At 36.0% G+C, this 15,592-nt stretch overlaps 1 protein-coding gene across 1 annotated transcript in view; it reads right to left on the bottom strand.

Moving 5' to 3' along the window:
- grik4 (glutamate receptor, ionotropic, kainate 4) overlaps window positions 1-15,592 on the bottom strand; it is a 385,301-nt gene that overhangs the window by 257,385 nt on the left and 112,324 nt on the right. Inside the window, exon 2 of the mRNA XM_060887855.1 lies at window positions 12,358-12,442. The gene's annotated coding sequence lies outside the window, so the exon portion shown is untranslated. The remainder of the gene's footprint in view (window positions 1-12,357; window positions 12,443-15,592) is intronic.

Below are 15,592 nucleotides of genomic sequence, written 5' to 3'. Positions count from 1 at the left end.
ACAACTACTTTAGAAATATACTCCATCATTCAGGCCTTTATGGCAGAGTGACTGGACAGAACAGGAAAAGAGCGTAAAAGGAATATAGCATACCCGAGAGCAAGGAGAAAATGATTTTCTGACCTGATGAGACAAAATGTGACTGAACTCATAGCACTGTGTTTTGCAAAAAAAATAAAAAAGAAAAGAAAATACTTTTCACCAGCTGCATAATATGTTCCTTAAGGGATACAGATATGATGCTGCTGGAGTGGCCTCTAGACAAGTTTCTGATTGTCCTAGAGTGGTCCAGTCAAAGAGTCCTGACTTGAACTGCATTGAATATCTACAGTATGCAAAGACCTTAAGATGGCAGTTCACAGAAGCTCATCATCCAATCTGACTGAGCTTAAAAGGATCTGCCTGTAGGAATACCAAGAAATTGCCTAAATTCTAAAGACTTATCCAAGAACACTCAAAGTTGTAGTTGTACTAATATGAAATACTAAATCTTCTAGAAAGTACTCAATAAAGGATCTGGATACATATTAAACAATTAAATGGTTATTGTTTGTATTTTTTAATTTTATTTATACAGGTATAAATGTTTGTGGCTTGTATAAATTCACCTTTTAGTGATACTGTATATACCTGGTCTGGATATGTCTGATCTATGATCGCTGTACTGTATGTGATTGTATCCAGTGTTGACAATCTAAATCATGGTGACAAGACAATTTATTTAGCAAATGCAGATCCCAAATAAAAATGACAGGAAAAGCACACAGGATCCAAACTGTATATGTCTGCAACAGCCTCAAATAAATAAATAAATAAATAATTGTGGATAACCTTCAAACAGTGCAACATTTACAGCAGGTGAAGCTGATAAATCTTTTTTTTTTTTTTTAATGCTTTTTTCTACAGTCCATTGATGCATATCACAGACAACCAGCATGGGAGCAGATAAAGGCAGACGCCTGCTCTTACATCCGAGAAATTTAATTATCTGCTCTTTAATTCAACTTGACCCCATTTTAACTTTGATCAGCCGAAAGGCCTGCAGACGAGACGCCATCACTCACCAGGCCCAGAAAATGCTTTTTCACACTACACTTTATTTGTGCAGCAGGCTGGCATGGAAGGTAGCGTTTGCACTTCACACATTTTTTGCTTTCTGATATGGGAATATCAGATATTTTGCATATCAGCTGTTTTCCAGATGGTACTGATACGGTTCTTTTTATGGTTCTATTTACTGGCACCAAAACCCATGAAAACATATAATGTAAAAGGGTTGTAATGATATGTGTACATAATATATACTACAACACATTCAGGTTGTTATTTATACAGAATTATTACAGAAATACTGCAGTTTATGCACATAGACTTCTAATTCTTCGTAGTACATGACGCAATATTAAAGCTTTTGAGGGCAGCAACATTGTTTTCAGGTGATTCAATTATTACTACAGTATTCACAAATACATCATTAAAACACTGATTATAAACTAATGAGTGACTAATGATTATTAAATAATCATTATTTGTTGTTTTTTTTTACAGCATTCTCATTTGCAAGCCACATTTAATCAATGCTTGGCCTATTAATTCACATGAATAAATGTCGCCGAAAAATTTTCAGGTCTAGTTCTTCATGTCGAAATATTCATGTCTAATGAGATGTTTAGTGCAGAATGAAACCAGGGAAGGAAACAAGAATAAACAATAGAGGTTGTTTAGAAGTTTGCTAAACGTTAAGAAAACTGATTAATATTTCATTTTGACTAAATTGACCTGACATCTATAAAAATGTCCATCTTTTATTCATGTACATTGTCATAAAGCTATACAGTTGACAGGTAGCTTATAAAAGCTCTATACACAACATCGGTGTGAAGAACAGGAGCATGTACTGCACCCCCAACCTCTTGGTTTGACATCATTGCCAGATCTATCTAATGCTCTGGTTGCTGAAAAAGCAAATTCCCAAAGCCAAAACCTAAATCTCCTAGTGTAACCTAGTGTAAAGTCTTCCCAGATAAGTTGTTGGTTTGGAATCACCCTAAACTCTAGCACAAGTTCCACATTCACACCTCACACCACTTTATATTAAATGCTTGTTGTGATACTTGCAAACAAAAATGTTCACGGGCTAAACTAGGAGAATCAAAATCTGAAGTGAGTAACAAATGAGTAACTACAAGCATTTTTTAATTGAGTGCTAGAGAAGCATTAATTTTTTATTTATTTTTTTGAAAAAGTTAGGAGTTGTTTACGGAGGAAGTGGGTTTTTTTCATTATCTCTCCATTTTTTGAAGATAGTGCTATGTTTTGCTGTCTGGATTGAGGTTCATTCCACCACTGAGAGACATTCAGTTTGAAAGTTCTAGAAAGGGACCTCATGCCTCGTTGTGTAACACTACCAGGCTGTTTACCCTGAGCATTTAGGATTTTTGGTGAATTATGAAAAAAAATTTCAAGTCTCTGAGCAGTCTAGAGAACTGGTGTTGGTTGAAACGGTGGTCTGGGGACCACTTCCACTGAACAGACCTGGCAGCTACCCCACTTTATGCGTGACATGATTGACTTACCTTGTCAAGCTACTTCCTTATTCCAGATCCGCAATGGCAGAAGGTTGTTAAAGCCAGAGGAACAGAGGTTATTTCTTATTGATAAGAACCAGACTTTAGCTCACCATTTTTAGTGAGAGCATCATTTTTTCTGCCTGCATGGCTAATAACCTTCTTATACAAGAATGGAAACTTGTTTGTACCTGTATTTTTGCATGATGCGTTTATAAAGCACCGTTCTTCACCAGATTGATAGCATAGTAATTTAATTTAACAAAAAACAACAACAACAACAACAACAAAATATATAAACAAAGTACTCAGAATGCTGCAAATGTGGCATAAGGAATTGTGCAGTTTGTCATACTTTCTTCCATGTTAAAGCAGACCTGCGATTCAAATCCAAAGAAGTGCAGATTCTGGGATCTGAAATGCTGGTCCTGTGTGTACTTCAGTTCTAAGGCTTCAGACTGAATCTTACTGTCATTTCAAAAGTATCCTTAGCTTCTATGTGTACACAACTTGTCCACATTTTCTCCCATTGCCTCCCATTAGATTAATACTATTTTTCTAACCCTTCTGTGGTGCTCAGGTCAAATGGACCTGCTTTATGATTTAACTAAAAGTGTTTTGCATTTGTTTTTAAATCATCTGCATTTGCTGATGCATTTTTAAGAGCTATCTTTCATATCCAGTGACTGCAATAATATTTTGTTTCTTGTGCTTCTATTATTGTTCATCACCTGTATTTGATGAATCAGCTCGATATAATAAACCTTAATTGGAACATCGTCCCTTTTCACTTGTTTTCTAGATTTATACCACCAAGGTCTTTATTATAGTATATTTGGGTACACAAAATATACATGACACTTCCAGTGTCACATGTGGCTGTCAGGGACCAGCGCGGATCTGTCAGGGATCAGCGCAGACTTTTGGACACGTGCGATTGTTTGTTTGTTTTTGTCACGTGGCTGCCCGCCTTCGTCTGCTCCTCCCTGTCTCCACACCTGTTCCCCATTGTGTGATTGACTTGTCTGTGTATAAATGTGAACAGTAGTTACGTTTAGTCCCCGTGTAGTGTGGATATTTCAGTTTGTCCTCCTTATGTATTAAACCCCTATCATTTGAAGCTATCCTGCATACAGGTCTGTCTCCTTCCTTCCTTCCTTCCGGGGTGGCCAGGTATGTAAAGGCTATGTATATATATATTTTTTTTTATATCTCTATTGTTTTTAAAACCCCAGTAAAGTCCTGGGTCAATGTCCTGGGTCAATGTAAACAGAACAATACCAAAACGAACATAAAACAAGGGTTAAACGGCACTTTTAGAAGCAAAGAATAAAAAAAAAAAAGAAAAAAGCTGCTTTAAATAAAACTGTAAAAGTGCTGATTGCACCACAGTAGGAGTTGATGACTTTTACATTAATCTGAGCTACAAAGACCCAGGAGATTCCAGATGTAAGCTTACACAGGTGCACAATGAAGAAAACGCCAGCATAACCCTCTCCCTGTACTCCACATCACTGTTATACTCTACTCCATTTACAAAGTAATCTGCTTCCTAGAAGACAAGCATCGGTGGGGCTTATCTAGAGCTCTCAGGTGCTGCAGATGGAGCTTGCACTGAGTCGGAGAGACAGAGGATGTACAGAGAAAAGAAGACACAAAGAAAGTCTGACAGAGATAAAGACAGAGATTTAGAATGAGTGACACAAAGACTCTCTCTCTGAAACCCAACCACTACTAACCTCCTCCTTATTATCATTGATATTAATATAATTGTTGTATTGTTATTCTTACTCTTATTATTGTGACTGTTGACCCAAACCTTTTTTTTCCTTCTCTGCATGAGTTGTATTGATCATTCTGTCATAACAACATTATATAAAAATGGATGAACTGAATGAAACTGAATGGAACGTAATTGATTTGAATAGAGAAAAAGAGAAAGTAAACACTGTATTATCCTTACATAGTAGAAGCATGGCTGGTAAAGTGCATTATTGTACTAGAATGTGTTGAAACATACAAACAAACAAACAAACAAATAAATAAATAAATAACACTGTAAGCCATTTAAAGATTTAGAAACAAATTAGAAACCAAAGTTCATCTGATGCCTTGATATTTTGAGTAAGCTCGATCTGAAGATAAGTAGTCAAGATTTACTTAAGATTACTTAAGATATACTTTAATATTCCAAACATTTCATGACAGGGAAGAAATAACTTAATATAACATAATTTAATTGGGATGGTGCTGTTATATCATGAGAATAAATTTCTTTGTATCCAGTAAAACCTTAACTGTTTCCACAATTAGAAGTCTAGTTATTTGATTAAAAAAACAAACAAACAAACAAAAAAAAAAAAACAGAATTGCGGTAATTTCATGACTCATGTTTCCCCAGACATGTCTTAAGCCCTATTCGGACGGGACTAGTTTTACAGGGGGTTAGAGAAATTTCAGTTTCACAGACGTACTTTGTGATTTTAATCCCGTCACACGACCTGTGTAAAAATTCCAGAGAAAATTACCTATAGTACTGTTTTTCAGCAAAATCGGCGCTCCTCTGAGAAATCTAATCCCGTCTGAACGCGAATGTCTATGATTGCCGAAAATGTTTTTTTTCCAAAACGCGTTTTCTTGTCTGTTTTGGTCAACGTGAACTACCGTATTAACCCTAGCGCACCGGTATTCAAGTTTCTGCTTTCTGCACACCAATAATGGATGTAAATGTGTTTGCTACCCTGCGAAGAAATAAGAAAATGAAATAAACAAGAAGAGCCAAATCATGTAAATTGTTAAGACTGGCTACTGTAATATCTACTTTCATTTCTATAGTCAATTACATAACGTGAAAATGATATAAAAACGTATTTATTCCAGTGGGTTTATAAGAAGTTCTATATAAAACCATATGATGTTAAACATTTTTTACATTTGTTTTTTTTTTTATTATTTTTAATATTATTATAACGTGTATAACATTTTTAAACACTTAACAAGTTAGGATGTTTACATTTTAAAGTGCTTAAATGTAAATTTACTTATTAATTTCAAAATACATTTGATCATACATTCCACGCATCCTGGACATGTGGTCTTGTGCAACGCCCACATGTAAAACACAGACACTCCTACCTCCGTAATAAACACAGAGATGTTAGTCCCGTCCAAATCCATACATGAAATGACAGACGTCGGCTGAAAAAAATTCTAACTCAAACGTCGTTTGGAAAACTAGTCCCGTCCGAATAGGGCTTTAGTCTCCTTTACAGAAATAGCCTCCATTATTTATGAGTAGCTCTAGACTACAAACAACTAGACAAACAATCTGAAGAAATCAAGATGCCTCCACTTTGCATCTCACATACTGTATATCGGAGAATCTAGACCACCAACAATCATGTTTTTAGAAGGTTACTTACAAAACTCTACTCAGACAGTGACCTGAGTAATCAGAATTGGATCCAGGAGCTGTTATAAACCACTGCATGAAATTTCAAATATCAGGATATGAACATATAAAATAAATCTTAAAGATCAGGATATACTTGATGTTAGATGTTTTCACTGACCTCCAGGCATAAATATTGATCCCACAAGAGCTACTGTGGAGCTGCATCTGTTCATCAATCAATGTTAAGCCATAATTGGAAATGGTCTGTGCAACTGAATGAATAAGCATCTATTTAAATTGTAAACTGCAAATAAAAACTGCAGATTTATCTGCATATACAGAGGAATGTAATCTCTGCACCAAAGTGTAAAATGCTTTTATTTTTATAAAAGATAATAACAGTATTTATTATTATTATTATTATTATTATTATTATTATTATTATTATTATTATTATTATTATTATTATTCTGTATATTAAGTATACTAGATACTACTATATATAGATAATATATAATAATAATAATAATAATAATAATAATAATAATAATAATAATAATAATAATAATAATATATATTATATTATATATATTTTAACTTGCACCTATATTGCACCTAGTCCTAAAGTCCTGAGAGTTAAAGTCCTGACTTTAATATGCGCCATAAATAAATAATATTACTTTTTTAATTAACACTAATGTTTACTAATAATATTTATAATACATTTACAGCATTTAGCAGATGCCCTTATCTGAAGCAACTTTCATTCATTCATCTTCTACCGCTTATCTGAACTACCTCGGGTCACGGGGAGCCTGTGCCTATCTCAGACGTCATCGGGCATCAAGGCAGGATACACCCTGGACGGAGTGCCAACCCATCGCAGGGCACACACATTCACTCACGCAATCACACACTAGGGACAATTTTTTCCAGAGATGCCAATCAACCTACCATGCATGTCTTTGGACCGGGGGAGGAAACCGGAGTACCCGGAGGAAACCCCCGAGGCACGGGGAGAACATGCAAACTCCACACACACAAGGTGGAGGTGGGAATTGAACCCCGACCCTGGAGGTGTGAGGCGAACGTGCTAACCACTAAGCCACCGTGCCCCCTCTGAAGCAACTTACATTTTATAAAACAGAGCAATTGAAGGTAAGAAGCTTTGCTCAAAGGCCTAGTAGTGGTAGCTTGGTGGACCTGGGATTCAATCTCACAACCTTCCCGATCAATCGTCCAACACCTTAACACACCAGGCTACCACATCTCCTTATCATTTAAAGTATATCATGACTTTCTTGATCCTCTTATGATACAACAACCCTTTATTCACTGTTACAATATATACAGTAGTGTATAATCTTTAAGACTGTTTCTCCTTCTGTATCTCTTTAACCTCTAGTTCACCAGATGGTTAAATGGCTTATAAGAATTCCTCCTACGGGTTTCCTGAAATTTGACACTTCAGTCATGGCATTTATTGTAGTGCATGAAAGAAATCAAATAAAAACATGTTTGCACAAATCCTTTTTTAGGTACATTTCTAAGCTGGAGAAGAAGACATATCAAGAGGGGATTTTTTTTCTTAGTGGAAGAAAAAAATTTTGGTCTGAAGGAGCTTAGTTTTGTTCGTCGTAAGTAAAGAATCGAAATCCAGTGAAATCACTGTCTTTGATCTGATATGCTACAAACATGATGTATGATTGTGCGACCAGAAAAAAAGGACAAATAGGCTGTCTGATCACTGTCCCACTGTCTCATGTCGCATTGTTATGGAGCTGTGTGTGTAATTATAGCTGGCCAAATTTGCTGTCCCCATTACTCATGTTTAACTGACATGCCTGTAAATTGTGAAATGTGTTATGATTTCTTGCTAAAAAAAGGAATTGTGCTGTTGTGCTGGAAGCGAGCGTGAAACGCATTTAGTACAGATTGAACAAATACATTCAGGGGATGTGGTAGCCTATTGGTTAAGGTGCTGGACTACCAATTGAAAGGAAGTGAGTTAGCATCCCAGGTCTGCCAAGGGTCCCCAAGGCCCTCAACTGCTCAGTTGTATAAAAATTGATAAAATTTATGATTCTCTGGGTAAGAGTGTGTGCAAGATAGCTTCAAATGAGTAGGGTTTAATAAAGTAAATACATAAAACAGGAACAAAGACGAAAACTAAACAGTACAAAGGACAAAGGAATACACTGACGTTGGAGATGGGGAGGAGTCAACAAAGGCGGTGCAGACACGTGACAAAAGTCCAGGCTGAGTCCTGACAACTGTACATTGGATGTTTTTTGTTTTTTTAAAGCTATCAGGTAGGAAAGAGAAACATTTGGGAAGATTTGTTTTAATTAGCAAGTAAATATTTGTCACGTATAAGTCAGGGACAAAGGCATGCTACAGTATGAGGACATGGGCGGAGGTGGGCTCTTTATTGACTCTGAAGCCAAATCAAAAACAGGTACAGTAGATCCAAAAAAAAAAAAAAAAAAGGCAAAAGAAAAGCAGGTCTGAATCAGGCTATGGACAGAAAAACAACACAAGAACAGGACAAGACAGGCAAGTCTAAAACGGTTCTAAAAAAATTACAGTATACAGGATTACTAAACAGAGTAGAGAGGCTCAGTAACTTCTCTGACACTAACACACAGAACATATAGTTTGCAACGAGAACAGCGCACACCACAAGGGTTTAAATAAATACATAAATTAAGAATGAAACTGAAAACAGGCAAGTTTAATGATGAAACATGCAGGACATTACAAGAAAAACAGAGGATAAAAACAGAACAGAAATGAGAGTGAAAAGGAGTGTTATAGTGCTACGGGCTACACCGCACGCGGGGGTATTATTTGTGATAATACAGTATTCATTTAAATGCATGTCATATCCAGTAATAAAATTCAGATTAATTATATTTTCTTATACCACATTAAATTTGATAAATGCCAAATTAATCACAGTATAATATGATTTATTACGCCCTATTTGGATAGCAGTTCAGCAGATTCTATTGTTTTGTTTTGTTTTGCTTTTTTTTAACTTTCTATTCTTTCTATTCTGTTCTCCATACTGACTTTTAACTAGTCGGCTGACTTATAGCTATAGTAATCTTACCCCACTGCCCTGCTCAGCATGATCGCTGTTAGATCAGAGAAATGTATCCCTTCACTTTACAACAGAAACGTATGATTTTACGTATTGAGCGTGACAGTCACGCATTTGTGTCTTTTGTCACACATTGTATTTGTCTCCCGCCACACACTGTATTTCTCACGCAGAAAAACTTTTGGACTATTTATCATATATTTAATATGCCGCAGCACCAAAAAAATCTTAGTCGAGCCTGACACTTATCAGCCAATCAAAAAAAGAGGCTACACAATAGCCAATCAGAAAATAGCACTATCTGGGTAAGATTTAACGCAACAACCAATGAAAAAAAAACATATTTTCGATGGTCGGTGTGAACAAAACCTCAAGACGAAACAGCTTGTCTCTGGACGGGACATTGTCCTCAATCATGACCCTAAAAGTGGCTTGGCTTCAGCCGAACTGTTTTAAATGGGAGCAACGTTACAAATGATAAAGGATTCCAAAAAGGCAACAAACACTTACAATAAACAACAGTCATAATCTCTCTCTCTCTCTCTCTCTCTCTCTCTCTCTGTGTGTGTGTTCCATCAACACAGAGGGATAAGCTTATAACACACAGCCACCAGAATAAAAGTTTCTAGTTGAAGTAGCTAAATAAATAAATAAATAAATCTATTTAAGTGACCCATATTATTGGTAGAATGTAAACTGAATAATACATTACTTGGTGTGGTGGTTTGAAAACAGTGCACAGAGGCATGCTTCAAATTCCCCCTCAAGCAATAACTAGAAAACTTACAGGAAGGAATAAAAAAAGACAAGCAATATTTTGCATTGATGAGCAACAACAACTGGGTTCAAAAGTTCATATGAGCTTTATAGGGACATGTAAGTCATGGCAGTGACATTTCTTTTTATTCAACTGATCGTTTTCTGTCACAGAATCATTGGAACACATGGTTCTTGTCACACAAAAGAAAAAAAAAATCTAAAATGTAAGGCTTGTTTTTATATAAACGTACTGTGGGCCTTCTGAAAAGCTCAAAATACTGTATACCTACAGCAACTTTGCAGATTAGGATGTTAGTGAAGTAGAAATTTCTGTAATATCCTTTAACATTCTCACATGTCCTCTGAAGCCCTTTTTAGTAATTATGGTAGAATACAGGTGGTACATTTTCCTGTGCCCGTATAAATAGGACTCATTTGAATGCAGCCATTAGACTGAGGGACATGTATTACAATAGGAAAGTCTGGGGAGCTCTAACAATACAGTACATCAATCTCTGAAAGAGGATGGTACATTTACATGAGATAATGTCACTTCATACAATTTCTAAGCGACTTCTTGTACCAAGATCATCTATACAAACAACTGTTCCCAAGTACAAAAACTCTTTGCCAAGTTTAGAAAGAAAACACAAATCTGGCTATGTCTGGTCAGGAAAGTGGTCTGACAAAATCAGAAAAAACTTCCAAAATCCAGGTCTGAAATGACCTACTGTACTGTAGAAGCTGGTGAAAAACAAATGTTACAGTCCACAGAAAAGCTACTGTTGAGTAGCTGCCATGTAACCGTGTCTACAGCGTCACGCATATCAAACTGTTTACATGCTGTTTTGTACACTGTTTATGCTCTTTGCACATGCTGTCTTTCACATTCAGTCAATTTCTGTCTTGTATAACTCATTACAATACCTCATATAAATGCTGCTATTATATAAAGTGTTCATTCCTATATTCTTTCACATGTATTGTAGAATATACAGTATGTACACTGGTCGGTGCTGCTTTTGTGTATTGTCTTGTAGTGTTTTGTATTGTTTGTTTGCACTGTCTTTTGTCTTGCACTGTTTGCACCAGTTAAACAGATGCACTTTATGTGGATAGGACTAACTTTACTTTAAGTCCTTAGCTTGGTGGTGTTCTATGTAGCTTTGTTTGTGTTTTATGTACTGTAGCACCAGGGTCCTGGAGAAACCTTGTCTCATTTCACTATGTACTGCGTCAGCTATATATGGTTGAAATGACAATAAAAGCTTCTTGACTTGTCTTTACTTGATGCATGATTTTTCTCGTAATTTGGTGATGTCAAGCTTGTCACAAAAAAAAAAACCCACAACGTTTTGAAAATGTGTTTTACAGTCAGATGAAATAAAAATCGAGATATTTGAGCACAGTGAGTAGAAGTATGTTTTTCCGCCCTCTATTTAGCATGGCTAAAACAGGCATTGACTCAGATCAACTGCTTGAGTCACAAGTCTTTTTGAAAGAGGAAGATCATTTCTCTTTTCTTCTCTTCTCTTCTCTTCCTCCCTCTCGCTCTCTCTTATCTATCTCTCTTTTGTTAGATCTATAAATCTGAACTACAGCTATCACAACAATTAACCTACCCTCTTTCTCATGTCTTGTCAGGGTTAATATGGCAGTTTCTAAACACCAATAAGTTACTTATTAGAGCAAGGCAGCACTGTTTACTATCTGCTGTTACCTTTCCATCCTAAAAAATGCTATTAAACACATTGCAGGTAGCTTCTGGCTTCTGATTGTTCTGTTACAATCAAATTAACTGCTAATGGTGATAACTGCTAATGGTGTCCATGACGTATGGGACTGAAACAAACACATGACTCATGTTTGACCTTAGTGTACTTTACTCAACATTTCATATTTCTAGGTCCCTGTTTTAAATCTATAATGACTATTGATCAGTGGTCATTGACTACTGCTTTGTACAAAAGCTCAGGTTTTACACATGCATAATCTACTCTATTGAGGTACGTGTTCAGATAACATTCTGATGGATTTGATCTAAAATGGATCATAATGTTTTACACAAACTTTGTCCATGCCAGCTTGAGTGCTACACAGAACACCAAATACAAAATACTACAAAACTCTGAAATTCACTTTATATAATAATAATAATAATAATAATAATAATAATAATAATAATAATAATAATAGAATGTAATAAATATTTGTAATTAAATTTGCTGCATTAATTCAGACAAGAATACTAGACAGCATATTCCCTAATACTCTCAGACCTTTGGACACCAATCTATAAAGCTGTATATACAAAAAAAAGTCGACCTGTAAGTAATTGAGTCTATGACTGTATGAATTTCATGTGCCTATTTATTCCAAACGTGCCTTTTCCTCCCACACGGACTAAAAAGAGCTTGACGTGCTAGTTGTGATAGCACCTATCTGCAAAAACAAAACCTATGACGTCAAAATCAAACAAAATCTGTAAATCTGTCACAATTACAGGAAGAGAAAAGGTGAAAGCATCGTACCTTTTATCTCCGAAGCCAGGAAATTTTACTTGATCTTGAGTGACTAGTGGTAGCTTCTCTGCTGCATCTCATATCAGGAAAAAGCCTGTGGACACATGGTAAAAAATAAATGTGATGCCCCTTGCTGATCCACTCTAGATCCACAGCTTATATCACTGGCACTATGCTGAGATATAAGCAATAGTTAAAATAAAGCGTGTATGGCTTTTGCATACAAATCACGTCACAGTGTAGTTATCAATGGTTCATTTGAGTGCTTTATCTGGGCACTGATGAATTTTAGACTCAAGCATAACACACTCTCTGAATCAACACCAACGATCCACTCACACACAGGCAAAAATATCCCCCAAAAAAATATATAAATAGCATAGCACTGACATAACATGAATTAGTATGACATGACATGAATCAGGATGAAAATCTAGCATTTTAGTTTTCCACATTTTGAGCGCCCACCAGAAAGCATGATCTGGAGAAGTGAAGAACAGAGTAGACAGTAAATTCTGCCATTTGTAGCCAAAAGTAATACACCTGTATCTAGTTGAAATCTCAAACACATTGATTGATATATATATATATATATATATATATATATATATATATATATATATATATATATATATATATATATATATATTCTTTCTTGTGCACTCTTGGTGTACAGGCTATTTACTTCTGTTGTGTATATATATTTTTTTCTTTATTTGTTTTTTATTTATATAACGTCACGATCGTTCCAGTCCACTAATCTGATTGGACGAGTGGTGTTCCTTGTCTATGCTCGCTGCTTAAAATTCCAATTTTTAGGAACAGTATCCTAAAACTGTTCAAGAAATTATCAGTAAACAGAGTAAACAACAGACTGAAAGAGTAGAGCAGAATTCATGAATATATGTAAGTTCTGACTTTAAATACGAAGCTCATCAGATGAAGAGGAAAAGGAAGAAGGATGCCCGTATCACTAAATTTAACGGTAGGGTACAAATCATTGTGAGCTAGCTAGCCAGTTACTTAATCATGGCTTCTTTTCGACGTATTATTACGTAATGTATTATTTGGCCATATTGTTACTCGAAATCAATTTCTTGCAATATAGCACTCTAAATCATGCTCTTATATTGAATATCAGCATAAGTGTGACTATCTGATATCCAGTATAACCACTGGTTACTTGAATGTAACTCACACACACTTTTTAAGATGCTGCAATTCACTGAAAAGTAAAACCGTGAGCACGGTCAAGTTTAATTCCACAAATTCAAGGCTCCACCATGTATATCACTAGCCAAGATTTCACTACCACTAAACATTCTGTGCAACTCAGAGTCTGAGAGAAACCAAGAAGGGATTTAACAAATGAATAACAGGAGGATTAATACCTTTTAATTGACCTGACCATATTCCATAATGATGGCCCAACCCTTAGAGTTGCCACAACATGCAAAGTAACCAAACATTGCTTTTGTGGCCAAGAAAATTGGAGTGAAGCCGTTCCAAGGCATCAGATTGCAAGCTTCATTTTGCCTTCAGCTTCTGGAAAATCTTTTAGACATTATCTAAGAGGATTCTGTTCACCGAGCAGTACGTGTGCTACATTCAGAATATTGTATTTGAAAGCTGCCCTTTCCCAAAGAAACTGTCCTTTATAGTATCCAATAAAAATACATATCATGCTAGTACAAATAAGTTAAAGTTCTAAGAATACTATAAAGCTAAATCCCTGGTAGTGTTAGTTTTAGTTCAACAAGCAATAGAGAAAACCGATTGAAAAAGTACAGGTCAAGGAGATTTTAATTCTAATAATAGAGCTAGGTCTGGAGTCTATACAGACAGCCAGAAACAGTTTGGACAGCCAGAGGAGGTTAATTTTCAGCCTTTATGCTTGACTTGTATCCTGTTGGATGGAGGGAAGAGCTGTACCAGAGCTTGAAGAAAAGGCAGTGCAGAAGATAGCTGAGAAGATAAGTGCCTTCAGAGAGATGGGACCAGTCTGTTTAGTCAAGCATGTTTTAAATTTGATTTAGACAGCTTCAGGAAGCCAGAGAAGGGAACTCAGTAATCTGCCAGACATGCAGAGATACGAGTTGAAACATGAGTGTCTGAGGGAGAAAAGGAGATAATGAGTCGCGTGTCATCCGCATAGCAGTGGTACGAAAAGCCATGTGAGGATATTATCTCCCTGAAAAAATGAGAAAAGATGGTGATAGAGAAGGCCGAGCGCTGACATTTGAGACGTGAGCCGAGTATATGCATGGAGGAAATGTGGATGTGCGTACGTTCTAGCTAAGAAATAGAAGCGACTTTTCAAAGTCCTCTAAAAGTCACACAGTGCATTAACCCAGTCACTAGCAGCAGGCACGGCCTCATTCCCTCCAAGCGATTCCCATCTTCTGTTTTTTGTCCCTCAAGTCATTTTTCATGTCCCCTTTGTCTTCTCTGGCCATTCTCCCACCTCAGTTTTTATACAATTCAGCTTGCCAGTGTTCACAAAGAATATTTTATTCTCATGAATTGAGAGGTACAAACCAGAATAGTGTCGATGCTTGCCAACCTGCCACATACTGGATCATTCACTAATAAAATACTTTCACCTAAACAAACACAGCCTAGCATCGAAGGGGTCTTGTCTGTCTGTATAGCAGAGGAAACCTCCAATCAAGGGTATAAAGCGGTATTGCTAGCGCTTTAAAATCCACATCTGTCCACTATTCCTAAAACTAAATATCTAAATAAAACATCTGTACCTAATTAACTCAGCCTGTTTATGCATACACAGCCCATTTCTCAAGTTTTCCACTTACAAAGAATGGAGAGATCTGTAATTTTCATCGTGGGTACACCTCAACTGTGGGAGAGAGAATCTAAAAAACAAAATCCAGTACTGTACTGTAGATATCTTGTCTTGTGCACTGTCATCAATGTGTGCCCTGATGTATATTTCTTTTTTTTTTCAATAAAGTCTAATTATAATGTCTAAGTCTAACAATACCATCTCTAAACTTTTACCTAATCAAATCAACTGGATTAGTCTGACACAAAAGACTGTGTCAACAAAAGACCGTTTTTATTTGAAGACATTAATGCATCGTGAATTGTTTCAAGAACAGTGCTTGATTAATTCATTTTATGTTGAGTATTAAATTAAATTAAATTATACCTTACACAAAGCAATAATGTATAGTGTCACATTAACTTCTATTGGAGGCTCCATAACGTATACTTGATAGTCACA

The sequence above is a fragment of the Tachysurus vachellii genome, chromosome 15, assembly GCF_030014155.1.
Source record: "Tachysurus vachellii isolate PV-2020 chromosome 15, HZAU_Pvac_v1, whole genome shotgun sequence".
In the NCBI taxonomy this organism is placed as follows: Eukaryota; Metazoa; Chordata; class Actinopteri; order Siluriformes; family Bagridae; genus Tachysurus; species Tachysurus vachellii.
The sequence above is the reverse complement of the archived record's forward strand: the minus strand, read 5'-3'. Positions and strand labels throughout refer to the sequence as shown.